The 15,266-nt window shown below is 43.7% G+C and overlaps 1 protein-coding gene across 4 annotated transcripts in view; it reads right to left on the bottom strand.

Annotated features, from left to right (window-relative positions):
• The window catches only part of FMN1 (formin 1), a 482,430-nt gene that overhangs the window by 42,727 nt on the left and 424,437 nt on the right, over window positions 1–15,266 (bottom strand). The window lies entirely within an intron of this gene.

Here is a 15,266-nt window from a genome sequence, read left to right as displayed (position 1 = left end):
GAAACAGATAAGAGAAAGGGGGAAGGGAGGGGTGGAATAGTAGGGGGCATTCCGCTGGCTGGGGCGAAAAGGAGAGACCCCAAATCCTCAGACATGGTCAAGGGATCAGCGGATGTTCAAATTTGTAGGGGAAGCTATAATCTGGGAGGAGGGAAGCAATGAAGACAGCGCATCTGAGGAGGAGAAGCGTCGCCATACCGACCACAATATCGTGAATTTCACGTAGGTGTCATTGTCAAGCGCTAGCATCTCCTCCATGCGCATAATATCATTCATGGTGTTAGTCCAGAGAGTAAATGGGGGGATAGTCGTTGTCTTCCAAAAAAGGGGTATGAGTTGGCGAGCAGCAGACAGGAAGAAACGTAAAAGATTGCGTTTTTGAGAGGCTATTGAACCTGGTAAGATAGATAGGAGAGCTATTTCGGGGGTCAAGTGTAAAGGGTCATCGTAAATTTTTTCATAGACCTGGGATACCCGATTCCATAAGGGCTGGATGCGATCACACTCCCACCAGATATGTAGGTACGACCCTGTTGTGAGAGAACAACGCCAACAAATAGATGAAGTTGAGGGGAACATTTTTTGTAGAGAGACGGGGTCCCTATACCACCTCGCCATTACCTTATACTTTTTTTCTTGAGAGTAGCATGAGATTGAGGACTTATGAGCAAAGTGGAATGCGGTTTGCCAATCCACTCTGGAAATGGTCTTTCCCAGGTCTGCCGACCATGCCCTAGTGTAGGTGGGTAGGTCTGTCTGTGTGAGAGATTGAATAAGACTATATATATGTGATAGCAAGTGCCTAGGTAATTCTTGCAGTGAACTGAGATGTTCAAAGTCAGTCAACGGGCGATGAACCTGGGAGGTAGTGAAAAGATGTTTGGTAAAGGTGGAAAGGTGGATGGAAGTGAGCCAGTCTCGATTTCCCGGAGGAATATTTGGTGTTCCATTGTCCGACCTAACGAAGAAGTGTGCTTGAGGCCATGAGGAGCAGGAGAAAGAGCCAATAGCGTGAGCCCCTATGCCTTGTGGAAAGGCAGGATTATCGAAGAGTGGTGATAAGGGAGATGGGTCCGAAGATAGGATCTCGCATAAACCTCTCTTATACCAAAGTACAAGGGCAGCTGTAGTTAAAGGTGATGAATCAACCAAGGCTGATAAGTTACGTTTATAGCCCCAGAGTAAGGCCCTGAGGTCCACGGGGGACAAATCCTGTTCAACCATAACCGAAGCTTTTTGGGAAGGTCGTGGGAACCAGTCAAGGATACGAGTCATTAAAGTGGATTTATAGTAAAGCTCAAAATCAGGTAGACCTGTGCCCCCTTGCAATTTTGGCCGGGTGAGTAACTTGAATTTGATTCTCGATAATCCTTTATTCCACAGGAAGCGGATGGAAAGAGAGCGCAGAGTAGAGAAAAAGGATTTGGGTATTACAGTCGGGATGGTCTGGAGTAGGTAGAGCAATTTAGGTAAGATGTCCATCTTGAGGGTGTTTATGCGTCCAAACCAGGGTATGGGTCTGTCCCCCCAAGAGGCAAGATCTTTACGTAGTCGGGAGAGGAGGGGGATGTAGTTCAGTGTAAAGAGAAGTGATAGGTTAGTCGGTATGATTACGCCTAAATACTTAATGCCTTTGGACTGCCAATGAAAAGAATAATTGGATTTGAGGGAGGACAGAGTGAGAGCAGGGAGAGAGATATTAAGTGCCTCCGTCTTGGAGATATTGAGTTTAAAATTACTTAAACTTCCAAAACGTTGAAACTCCAAGAACAAGGAAGGGAGGGTAATATGTGGTTGGCGCGCGTAGATGAGTAAATCATCGGCGTATAGTGCAAGCTTGTGGTGTGCAGATGGAGTATGTATACCTTGTATGGAGTCATTTTGGCGAATGGCACAGGCAAGGTGTTCCATTACTATAACAAAAAGGAGGGGTGAAAGGGGACAGCCCTGACGAGTCCCGTTGGAGATATCGAATGCTGCTGAAGAAGTACCATTAACCAGAACTGAAGCAGAAGGATGAGAATATAGTGACATAATTTTGGAGATGAAAGGGGATCCCAACCCGATTTGCTCAAGGGAGAGTTTTAGGAAACGCCAGTTAACCCGATCGAAAGCCTTCTCGGCATCAAAGGAGAGAAGGCAGATCTGTTGATGGTAGCGTTGGGCATAAGAAATGAGGTTGATGGTTTTGGTAGTGTTGTCCCGTGCCTCTCTACCCGGGACAAAACCCACCTGATAAGGGATTTGTTTTAGCTATTTCTGAAGGTTTCTCTGTCAGGGTTGGCAGGTGTTGGGGGAAGGTCACCTCCCGGAGGTGCGTGTCTTCTCCCCAGTTTTCAGGGAAGTGGGGTAAGCGGACATCCTCGGGTGGGGGTACAGATAATCTCAGCTAGTGACTAGAAGACACTGAGCGGTGTCTTATCTCACCAGTGACATCGGTCCCATCGTGGCTACAGGACGGCACTCTCCTCCTCTTAACTCGCTGAGCTTGGTTACCATTCCATGTTGCCAGCACACAGCACAGACACTTCCCCATCCTGGGCTGTTCTCACCACATGCTCCTCTCCATTCAGGAAACGGCTCTCAGTTTCTCCCCAGCCAATGAGAACAGAGGGATGTGGAAGGCAAAGTGGAAGCCCAGTACTAGGGCGTGGCTGTGGGGCCCTAGGGCATATTGAAGCTGGACTTTGTGGAGGATATGATAATATAACAGGGAGGGTGCAGGGGCCCCCTGGAGCTAGGGGCAGGGTTGCAATTGTGACCCCTGCAAGCCCTTATGCTACGCTCATGTATAAACGCATCATACCAATCATCCCTACAACAAATGGATTATTTGAAGCCGATTCACCACCTCTCAAAGCCATGAAACCAGACCTTCCGAAATGGTCCAAAGACTCGGTTTGGGAGTAATGCCATTCATAAAATGAATATCTCCTCCCGTCTGGTAAACCGGTTTCAGACTTTACCAAAAAATCAATTCCATATAATTTTTTAAACAAGGTAGGTAGAGAATTTACAAGCCAATAAACAACACTACACCTCCTCTCATAACCTAATAGAGTGGAGGTATAGGATTTTCATACCCTGCTCAATACTGCCAAGCAACTCATCTTTTCAGAGTATTAAGCAGGGCGCATACCTGCAGTTATTTTTGTTCAACTAGTTCAACAAAAAGAAAAAAAGGTCCAGATCTCTTCATCCACGCAAGTGATGTGAATGCTGGGGTCTCCAGTGCTGTGCTACTTTCTGACAGGGAGGATTCCCCCTGTCAGAATACAGTGATCAGCGCTGTCCATGCTGGTTTTCCAGCAGGACCAGAGATGAGCACGTGCGTACCAAAATCATTTTGATAAATGTATACCTAACTTTGGACTCATGCTCCTGTCCCTTTAAGGCACAAGCTATAGCATAGTGCTTTTGCCTAGTCAATTGCCCATTTGTATCTCCTACAGCAGTGGTTCTCAACCCCAGTCCTCAAGTACCCCCAATGGGCCATATTTTCAGGTTTTCCTTAATCAGTTTAGGCCAATATACATATTCTTGGTAAAAAAAAAAAAAAAAAAAAAAAAAATTGCAATAGGCGTATATTGATTGGTTTGCGCAAATGTTAGAGCGTCTGCAAACTATGGGAAAGATTTACATCATTTTTATTATTTACTAGTAATGGCGGTGACCTGCGATTTTTAGCGGTACTGCAACAAATCGGACATTTGACACATTTTTGGGACCACTGACCATTATACAGCAATCAGTGCTATAAAAATGCACTGATTACTGTGTAAATGTCATTGGCAGGGAAGGGGTTAACACTAGGGGGCGATCAAGGGGTTAACTGTGTTCCCTAGTTAGTATTTCTACCTGCATGGGGATAGGACTGACTGGGGGAGGAGACACATCGCTGTTCCTATATAGTAGGAACAAAGAATAGGTCTCCTCTCCCTTGACAGAGCAGGGATTTGTGCGTTTACACACACAAATCCCCGTGCTGGCTCTCGTGCCCTTGATTGCGGGTGGCCGGCGGCGATAGTGCCCGCCTGTCACGCACATCGGGTCCCCAGCCATGCAGCTGGTGCGCACCCCCTGGCAGCTCTTAAGGGGAACAATGTACCCATACGGGGTTTCGCCCAGCTGTGCCATCCTGCCAACGTATATTGGCATGAGCCATTCGGCGAGGGGTTAAATTGCCAATGTTTTTCCATCGCTCTCTGAGCTGCAAACAATGGCCACATATCGTTAACCAGATGGCAAAGACTAAAGACAAACCTGGCCTCTCTTATCAAAAGATATGACCTATACCTTGTAACACTCTGTCACAACCACACCTTCTATTGGTGTGCTCCCTGAGACAATACACGCCGCGTTTTTTTCTGAAGCAGGAAAGGGATGGGAGAACCAATTTAGTTCCTGAAAAAATAGGGGTTGATTTACGAAAATAAGTTGTTCACTTTGCAAGTCAATTTCCCTTAGCTTAGTAAATGAGGTTACGCTCTGCTGACTTCATCATCTAATCATGTACACAAAAAATAACTACTTTATTCTTGTGAGCAAGCCCATTGATGTGATTCCCATAAAGGCATGTGTTTGTTTTTTTGGGAGGAGTATGTAGCTGCTTTATTAATAGCTAACTTTTTTGTACGACTCTTTTCCAAAATATTTTATTTTCCTTGCACGAGTCTGGGTATTCTTTGCAAAATGAATATGCAACACATTTGCTAAGTGAAAATTCTCTTACAAGCCTATTTGCCTTTAGTGAATCAATATCCAATATGTTGCACATGCTCCTCCATTCTCTAGCAGATGCCTAAAATCTGAATATAAAATCTTGATGAGACAGTAGAGAGTCTCATCCATTCTACATAAAATATATCAGCAGACTTTCTAACTCTGCTGCAGATGCAAAACAGAATCCTTTATATTTTCTGGACGTGCACAAGGTGAGAAGTTTGAGACCTGACTGTAAAACTATGGCCCCAAAAAGTCACAGAACTTAACACGGAGGACGTGTTTGCAGCTTTGAATCACCAGGTTGAAAATTTCAGACCAACAAGGATAGAAATAATTAATTTCAGGAAATATAGGACACATGAATCATGGGTATTTATGTCCTCCTTGAATGCTGGTCAAAGGACAATGCCTCATAACCCCCTTAATTTTCACTTTTTCACCATTCCACCCCCACTCTTTTGGTTCTCTTTTTCTAGAGGAACTGTCCTTTCCTTAGCTCAAATGCCCTTACACATTTTTCTCTGCCCCATGTCCTTGGGATGAATTTATTACAGAAAATACTGTAGACAAGTTTGCATTCCTCACAATTTTAAAGACCACACCAGTTTCTATATATTGTGATTGTGTTTACTGCAGTATGTTAACTATAACTGACTCCTGCTTAATATACAGTGGGGATGGAAAGTATTCAGACCCCCTTAAATTTTACACTCTTTGTTATATTGCAGCCATTTGCTAAAATCATTTAAGTTCATTTTTTTCCTCATTAATGTACACACAGCACCCCATATTGACAGAAAGACACAGAATTGTTGACATTTTTGCAGATTTATCAAAAAAGAAAAACTGAAGTATCACATGGTCCTAAGTATTCAGACCCTTTGCTCAGTATTTAGTAGAAGCACCCTTTTGATCTAATACAGCCATGAGTCTTTTTTGGAAAGATGCAACAAGTTTTTCACACCTGGATTTGGGGATCCTCTGCCATTCCTCCTTGCAGATCTTCTACAGTTCTGTCAGGTTGGATGGTAAACTTTGCTGGACAGCCATTTTAGGGGTCTCTCCAGAGATGCTCAATTGAGTTTAACCACTTCAGCCCCGGAAGGATTTACCCCCTTCCTGACCAGAGCACTTTTTACAAATTGGCACTGCGTCGCTTTAACTGCTAATTGCGCGGTCATGCAATGCTGTAACCAAACGAAATTTGCGTCCTTTTCTTCCCACAAATAGAGCTTTCTTTTGATGGTATTTGATCACCTCTGCCGTTTTTATTTTTTGCGCTATACACGGAAAAAGACCGAAAATTTTGAAAAAAAATGATATTTTCTACTTTTTGTTCTAAAAAAAATCCAATAAACTCAATTTTAGTCATACATTTAGGCCAAAATGTATTTGGCCACATGTCTTTGGTAAAAAAAATGTCAATAAGTGTATATTTATTGGTTTGCGCAAAAGTTATAGCGCCTACAATCTAGGGTACATTTTCTGGAATTTACACAGCCTTTAATTTATGACTGCCTATGTCGTTTCTTGAGGTGCTAAAATGGCAGGGCAGTACAAAACCCCCACAAATGACCCCATTTTGGAAAGTAGACACCCCAAGGAAATTGCTGATAGGCATGTTGAGCCCATTGAATATTCATTTTTTTTGTCCCAAGTGATTGAATAATGACAAAAAAAAAAAAAAAAATTACAAAAAGTTGTCACTAAATGATATATTGCTCACACAGGCCATGGGCATATGTGGAATTGCACCCCAAAATACATTTAGCTGCTTCTCCTGAGTATGGGGATACCACATGTGTGGGACTTTTTGGGAGCCTAGCCGCATACGGGGCCCCGAAAACCAATCACCGCCTTCAGGATTTCTAAGGGCGTACATTTTTGATTTTACTCCTCACTACCTATCACAGTTTTGAAGGCCATAAAATGCCCAGATGGCACAAACCCCCCCCAAATGACCCCATTTTGGAAAGTAGACACCCCAAGCTATTTGCTGAGAGGCATGTTGAGTCCATGGAATATTTTATATTTTGACACAAGTTGCGGGAAAGTGACAATTTTTTTTTTTTTTTTTTTGCACAAAGTTGTCACTAAATGATATATTGCTCACACAGGTCATGGGCATATGTGGAATTGCACCCCAAAATACATTCTGCTGCTTCTCCTGAGTATGGGGATACCACATGTGTGGGACTTTTTAGGAGCCTAGCCGCGTACGGGACCCCGAAAACCAATCACCGCCTTCAGGATTTCTAAGGGTGTACATTTTTGATTTCACTCTTCACTGCCTATCACAGTTTCGGAGGTCATGGAATGCCCAGGTGGCACAAACCCCCCCCCAAATGACCCCATTTTGGAAAGTAGACACCCCAAGCTATTTGCTGAGAGGCATGGTGAGTATTTTGCAGCTCTCATTTGTTTTTGAAAATGAAGAAAGACAAAAAAAAAAATTTTTTTTTTCTTTTTTTAATTTTCAAAACTTTGTGACAAAAAGTGAGGTCTGCAAAATACTCACTATACCGCTCAGCAAATAGCTTTGGGTGTCTACTTTCCAAAATGGGGTCATTTGGGGGGGGTTTGTGCCACCTGGGCATTCCATGGCCTCCGAGACTGTGATAGGCAGTGAAGAGTGAAATCAAAAATTTACGCCCTTAGAAAGCCTGAAGGCGGTGCTTGGTTTTCGGGGTCCCATACGCGGCTAGGCTCCCAAAAAGTCTCACACATGTGGTATCCCCGTACTCAGGAGAAGCAGCAGAATGTATTTTGGGGTGTAATTTCACATATTCCCATGGCATGTTTGAGCAATATATAATTTAGTGACAACTTTGTGCAAAAAAAAAAAAAAAAAAAAAAAATTTGTCTCTTTCCCGCAACTTGTGTCACAATATAAAATATTCCATGGACTCGACATGCCTCTCAGCAAATAGCTTGGGGTGTCTACTTTCCAAAATGGGGTCATTTGGGGGGGGTTTGAATTGTCCTGGCATTTTATGCACAACATTTAGAAGCTTATGTCACACATCACCCACTCTTCTAACCACTTGAAGACAATGCCCTTTCTGACACTTTTTGATTACATGAAAAAATTATTTTTTTTGCAAGAAAATTACTTTGAACCCCCACACATTATATATTTTTTTAAAGCAAATGCCCTACAGATTAAAATGGTGGGTGTTTAATTTTTTTTTTTCACACAGTATTTGCGCAGCGATTTTTCAAACGCATTTTTTGGGGAAAAAACACACTTTTTTACATTTTAATGCACTAAAACACACTATATTGCCCAAATGTTTGATGAAATAAAAAAGATGATCTTAGGCCGAGTACATGGATACCAAACATGACATGCTTTACAATTGCGCACAAACGTGCAGTGGCAACAAAATAAATACATTTTTAAAAGCCTTTAAAAGCCTTTACAGGTTACCACTTTAGATTTACAGAGGAGGTCTACTGCTAAAATTACTGCCCTCGATCTAACCGTCGCGGTGATACCTCACATGCATGGTGCAATTGCTGTTTACATTTGACGCCAGACCGACGCTTGCGTTCGCCTTAGCGCGAGAGCAGGGGGGACAGGGGTGCTTTTTTTTTTTTTTTTTCTTTATTATTTTTTTGCTTTTTTATCTTATTTTAAAACTGTTCCTTTCATTTTTTTTTTTTTTAATCATTTTTACTGTTATCTCAGGGAATGTAAATATCCCCTATGATAGCAATAGGTAGTGACAGGTACTCTTTTTTGAAAAAATTGGGGTCTATTAGACCCTAGATTTCTCCTCTGCCCTCAAAGCATCTGACCACACCAAGATCGGTGTGATAAAATGCTTCCCCAATTTCCCAATGGCGCTATTTACATCCGGCGAAATCTAAGTCATAAAATGCTCGTAGCTTCCGGTTTCTTAGGCCATAGAGATGTTTGGAGCCACTCTGGTCTCTGATCAGCTCTATGGTCAGCTGGCTGAATCACCGGCTGCATTCTCAGGTTCCCTGTTGAGACAGGAGAGCCAGAGAAAAACACGGAAGACGATGGGGGGGGGGGGGCATTCTCTCCCACTGCTTGTAAAAGCAGTCTAGAGGCTAATTAGCCGCTAGGATTGCTTTTACATGAAAGCCGACCGCTGGCTGAAAAGAATGATACCAAGATGATACCTAAACCTGCAAGCATCATTTTGGTATAACCACTCAAAGTCGTGAATGCTGTACCTGAAGACAAAAATATGGCTAACAATAAAGCACAGTAAATGGTAAAGTATAAAAAATTGCATACCTGAAAAGCAAACATGATAAAACATAATAACAATAAAACATTGCAGAATAGAATACAGTAAAAAAGAGCAGAACAATAGAGAGAATAGAGAGAGAACAATAAAACGACAACTATTACTTTTTATTTTATATTTTTGTTTGTGTTTTTTTTTTTTTTTTTTACACTTTTTTTGTAACTGTAACTTTTATAACTGTAACCGGTTCCAGGTTCGGGTCTCTCAAAATGCGATGGCATCTTGGGAGACCCTGTGAAAGTGTGTCCTAGTCTGTGCAATGCTGTACCCTACGCTAATACTCAGCTAGTGAATGGTAGCATTCAAAACATTCACCAATGCAAAGACCAGGATTGTCAGGACAGGAGGGACAATAATAGCGGGTGTCACGCCTATATCCGCGCTTACTGCAGACACGACATCTTTTTTGGGAGGGTTCGTTGGGTAGGGGTACTAGGGGGAGGACATAAAGAAAATGCCTCTCATGCAGCCGACTGCATTTGGTTGGGGATGTGAATGGGGGAAGTACGGGCGCTGCAGAAGCGGTGGGTTCCCAATTAGGATTGGCGAATGCAGCAAGAAGGGCATTATGGGCACGACGGGCCTGTGTTTGTCTTCTTTGTGGCAGCGGGACACTACTTGTGCTTGCCACCTCACCAGCTTGAACTGCACTTATGGGACTCGCCACGTCACCAAGTGTTACTGCAGTGCTGGTTTGACTATGACCGGGGTGTACTAGGCCGCTGGCGCTTGCCAGTTCACCAAAACGCTACCAAAAAAACTGTTAACGATCGCAGGGATCAGGCCTGACTCTGCGAACGCTGCAGTTATGCGTTTAGTGTTTTGTAAGTGACAGTGATCGATCGATACTGCACTTGGGTGGGCTGGGCTGGGCCGGGCGGAGGGGCAAAACGCAGGTGCTAGCAGGTATCTGGGCTGATCCCACTAACACTGCGTTTTTGGGAACCCTAAACTGCTGGGGATGCCAGTATAGATCTGATCGGATCAGATCAGATATTGATCAGTTCAGATACTATACCACTAAGGGAGGTGTACGGTGCGTGCGTGGGTGTTAGCGCTACTGGCACTAATCTGACGCTGCCTGGGGCTGGTGCTTGCCAGTTCACCAAAACGCTACCAAAAAAACTGTTAGCGATCGCAGGGATCAGGCCTGACTCTGCGAACGCTGCAGTTATGCGTTTAGTGTTTTGTAAGTGACAGTGATCGATCGATACTGCACTTGGGTGGGCTGGGCTGGGCCGGGCGGAGGGGCAAAACGCAGGTGCTAGCAGGTATCTGGGCTGATCCCGCTAACACTGCGTTTTTGGGAATCCTAAACTGTTGGGGACGCTAGTATAGATCTGATCGGATCAGATATTGATGCGTTCAGATACTATACCACTAAGGGAGGTGTACGGTGCGTGCGTGGGTGTTAGCGCTACTGGCACTAACCTGACGCTGCCTGGGGCTGGTGCTTGCCATTTCACCAAAACGCTACCAAAAAAACTGTTAGCGATCACAGGGATCAGGCCTGACTCTGCGAACGCTGCAGTTATGCGTTTAGTGTTTTGTAAGTGACAGTGATCGATCGATACTGCACTTGGGTGGGCTGGGCCGAGCCGGGCGGAGGGGCAAAACGCAGGTGCTAGCAGGTATCTGGGCTGATCCTGCTAACACTGTGTTTTTGGGAACCCTAAACTGCTGGGGACGCTAGTATAGATCTGATCAGATCAGATATTGATCCGTACAGATACTATACCACTAAGGGAGGCGTATGCTGCGTGCGTGGGTGTTAGCGTTACTGGCGCTAATCTGACGCTGCCTGGGGCGACGCATATCACCGCCGGGCGATCAGGGGGCTAAATCTTTATTCGGCGGGTGCCCTGACACTATAAAAAATAAACAAACTAACCAGCGTCACCCGTAACAGTTATACAGTGATCAGTGGTGAAAGGGTTAACTAGGGGGCAATCAAGGGGTTAAAACATTTATTAGGTAGTATATGGGGGTCCCTGTCGCTATAAAACGCTGACGGCGAACCTAAATATTTACCTCACTAACTAGCGTCACCAGTGACACTAATACAGCGATCAGAAAAATGATCGCTTAGCGACACTGGTGACGGGGGGTGATCAAGGGGTTAAAACTTTATTAGGGGGGGTTAGGGGGGTACCCTAGACCTACAGGGGGGTAATACTAACTGTCCTAACACTGTAAATGTCACAAACTGACACCAATACAGTAATCAGAAAAAAAAAAAAAAAAAAAAAAAAAAACCTGCTGGTGTCAGTTTGTGACAGGGGGGGGGGGTGATTGGGGGGGGATCGGGGGGCGATCGGGGGGGGGATCGGGGTGTTTAGTGTGCCTGGCATGTTCTACTGTGTGTAGTGTGTTGGTGCACTTACATTGCAGTCTTCTCTCCTCGGCCCGGAACGGAAAATACCGAGCCGAGGAGAGATGACATCATTTCCTCTGCCTCTGTGTACAATACAGAGGCAGGGAAATGATCCCATTGGCTGAGAGCGATCGCGAGGGGGGGGCCACGAATGGATGGCCTCCCCCTCACCTCCGATCGCCGGGGGAGATTTGCCGACCGCCGCTGGCACCGGGGGGGGGTCCGATCGGACCCCCCACCCGCGGGCAGGCAAGGACGTACATATACGTCCTTTTGCCTGCCCGTGCCGCTCTGTCGACGTATATAGTCGTGCGGCGGTCGGCAAGTGGTTAAGCCAGGGCTCTGGCTGGGCCATTCAAGAACAGTCATTGAGTTGTTGTGAAGCCACTCCTTCGTTAATTTAGCTGTGTGCTTAGGGTCATTGTCTTGTTGGAAGGTAAACCTTCGGCCCAGTCTGAGGTCCTGAGCACTCTGGAGGTTTTCGTCCAGGATATCCCTGTACTGGGCCGCATTCATCTTTCCCTCGATTGCACCAAGTCATCCTGTCCCTGCAGCTAAAAAACACCCCCACATGCTGCCACCACCATGCTTCACTGTTGGGACTGTATTGGACAGGTGATGAGCAGTACCTGGTTTTCTCCACACATACCGCTTAGAATTAAGGCCAAAAAGTTCTATCTTGGTCTCATCAGACCAGAGAATCTTATTTCTCACCATCTTGGAGTCCTTCGAGTGTTTTTTTTAGCAAACTCCATGCGGGCTTTCATGTGTCTTGCACTGAGAAGAGTCTTCTGTCGGGCCACTCTGCCATAAAGCCCCGACTGGTCGAGGGCTGAAGTGATGGTTGATTTTCTACAACTTTCTCCCATCTCCCGACTGCATCTCTGGAGCTCAGCCACAGTGATCTTTGGATTCTTCTTTACCTCTCTCACCAAGGCTCTTCTCCCCTGATAGCTCAGTTTGCCCGGACGGCCAGCTCTAGGAAGGGTTCTGGCCATCCCAAACGTCTTCCATTTAAGGATTATGGAGGCCACTGTGCTCTTAGGAACCTTAAGTGCAGCAGAATTTTTTTTGTAACCTTGGCCAGATCTGTGCCTTGCCACAATTCTGTCTGAGCTCTTCAGGCAGTTCCTTTGACCTCATGATTCTCATTTGCTCTGACATACACTGTGAGCTGTAAGGTCTTAAATAGACAGGTGTGTGTCTTTCCTAATCAAGTCCAATCCGTATAATCAAACATAGCTGGACTCAAATGAAGGTGTAGAACCATCTCAAGGATGATCAGAAGAAATGGACAGCACCTCAGTTAAATATATGAGTGTCACAGCAAAGGGTCTGAATACTTAGGACCATGTGATATTTCAGTTTTTCTTTTTTTAATAAATCTGCAAAAACGTCAACAATTCTGTGTTTTTCTGTCAATATGGGGTGCTGTGTGTACATTCATGAGGAAAAAAAAAATGAACTTAAATGATTTTAGCAAATGGCTGCAATATAACAGAGTGAAAAATGTAAGGGGGTCTGAATACTTTCTGTCCCCACTGTATCGCTGCATTTATCAATGCATGTAATGCTGTTGAGCCCTGGTGCCGTTTGGCACTTTCTGTGAAACCCTCATACACTAATCTGTGTTTCCCTACTGCCCTATTACAGTAGTGATTTTCAGCAGCCTGTAATAGGTCTCCGTCTCCAACAACTACTTTAGCATATCTGCAGTCTCTGACCGTCTCTTGTATCATGTCTTCAATCTCTGACGTACTCTGTATTGTTTCCAGTCTGACCATCTCTTGTTGTGTGTCTACTAGAGCTACATGATTAATCATTAAAGAATCAAGATCATGATTCTACCCTCTCCCAATCTTTAAAAAGCATTTCCTCAATTTAGTGCAGAGAGTTCTCTGCTAAAGCTGACAGCTCTGAAAAAAAAACAAAACAAACAAAAAAAACAGGCAACCTGCTAAGTTTCTCACAACATTGCTAAAGAGAAAAATTGTAACAATTTTGTTCTTTTAGATCAAAAGAATGAACTTCAGGCTGTAAATAAAGTCAGTTAACCACTTGCTAGAAAATTACTTAGAACCCCCAAACAGTTTTTTTTTTAGCAGAGACCCTAGAGAATAAAATGGTTGTTGTTGCAATATTTTATGTCACAGTGTATTTGCGCAGCGATCTTTCAAATGCAATTTTTTTTTTTTTTTTTTAGAAGAAATACACTTTAATGAATAAAAAAAACATAACAGTAAAGTTAGCCCAATTTTTTTGTATATCGTGAAAGATGTCTGCGCGAGAATCGTGATCTTTACTTTAAGCAAAAAAATTGTGATTCTCATTTTAGCCAGAATCATGCAGCTCTAGTGTCAACTGTCTCTGGTGAGTATTCACAGAACTTTATGTGTGGCCATTTGGTGATAACGGGAGCTACACTTGAAGCCTACATATTAAGAAAGTTGACCACAACTGCTGTAAATGTGATTATTGTAATTTAACTGTGATATGACTTCACTGTTTTATGATAAAGATTTTACAAAAAAATATATACATAAACATACATATACACAATGATCGGTTTATTATTGCGGCTTCACAGCCTGCTTCCCTACTGCGCATGCCTGAGTCACGCTGCGTGTCCTAACTGGTCATTGCTGTCTTCTGGGACCTGTGTGTCTCCCAGAAGACAGCAGAGGCGACAGGGGAGGGGCCGGACATGGCGTAGGTCGCTGCAGATTCTGTGGCGATCTATCACCGGAAGTGGAAAACTCTAAAACTCTGGCAATGATAGATGAATGAAGTGACTCCCGGCCTGTACACCTTGCTATATACCTAAATTAATTGCATGAACTCTGCATTTACCTGCTTATTGTGTACCACACATAAAATTAATCCATTAGGGTTATTTTGCACAGTGAATTTTCACTTACTGAATGGGGCACTCTGCAAATTTTCTTAGTATATGGTTATGTTAAGCGAGATGATGAAAAATTAGTTATTCCCCTGCTCTGCTCACAATGTTCTCCTCACAGTTTATTTTTAAACAAAAATTTAGGTAAAAAGGTTTTATGTAACATTGCGCAAGTACTATAAGATCTCACCCATGGTTTCCATTTTCACCTTCGTTTAGTATTTTTATTTTCTACTACCAATAAAAAGGTACACAAAACTGAAATAGGCAATAATTGCAATCGTGTTCAAAACTATACATTGCAGCACAGAGTAATCAGAGTGACAAACGCTCATTAAAATGGCAACCGTAAGCATTAGCCCTTTTGGAGAGAGGGGATCAGGAAGCTATCACGTTGGCAAAGCTTACAGAAAAGGGGTCAAGAAATAGAAGATAACACAAAGAGGTCCAGGTTATGCAAACAAACCTTCCAATTCTGAGCTATGAGTTGAGTCCTAAAGCTTCCACTCCGCAGAGGTTTAAGCTACATACAGAACAAATCCAATTAAGAAAAAATGCCACTACTGACACTTCTACTTGACGATCTGTGCTAGCAAAAACTGCAGCACACAACTGAATAAAAAAAAAAAAAAAAAAAAAAAAAAAAACCACACACAGAAGGTTTTTAACAGCTAGGTTAGAAGTGTTTGGGTAATTTCACGTAGTTTTGGCTATACCTCCGGATCACAGGAGTGCAGTTTGTTCTGTAGTCCTCTTTCAGCCGAAAGCGTGCTACAGCTCACTGTCGGCTGATGCCACAGAGCCAGTACAGGCTCTGAAACGATCCCAACCCAACCTCTTGCATATGTCAAGTACAATCTCATGCACTGGCTTAAAGTGGTTGTAAACCTCTGACATGAAAAATGAGCAATGCATATCCTTCTATAGTATGTAATTGCCACAATCCAAATTTCTCTCTACTGTCTCTTCCCTCTGCATAAGTCAC

Source organism: Aquarana catesbeiana, linkage group LG13 (assembly GCF_042186555.1).
Source record: "Aquarana catesbeiana isolate 2022-GZ linkage group LG13, ASM4218655v1, whole genome shotgun sequence".
Taxonomy (NCBI): domain Eukaryota; kingdom Metazoa; phylum Chordata; class Amphibia; order Anura; family Ranidae; genus Aquarana; species Aquarana catesbeiana.
Note: the sequence above shows the minus strand (reverse complement) of the source record. Positions and strands in the feature narration are given on the sequence as shown.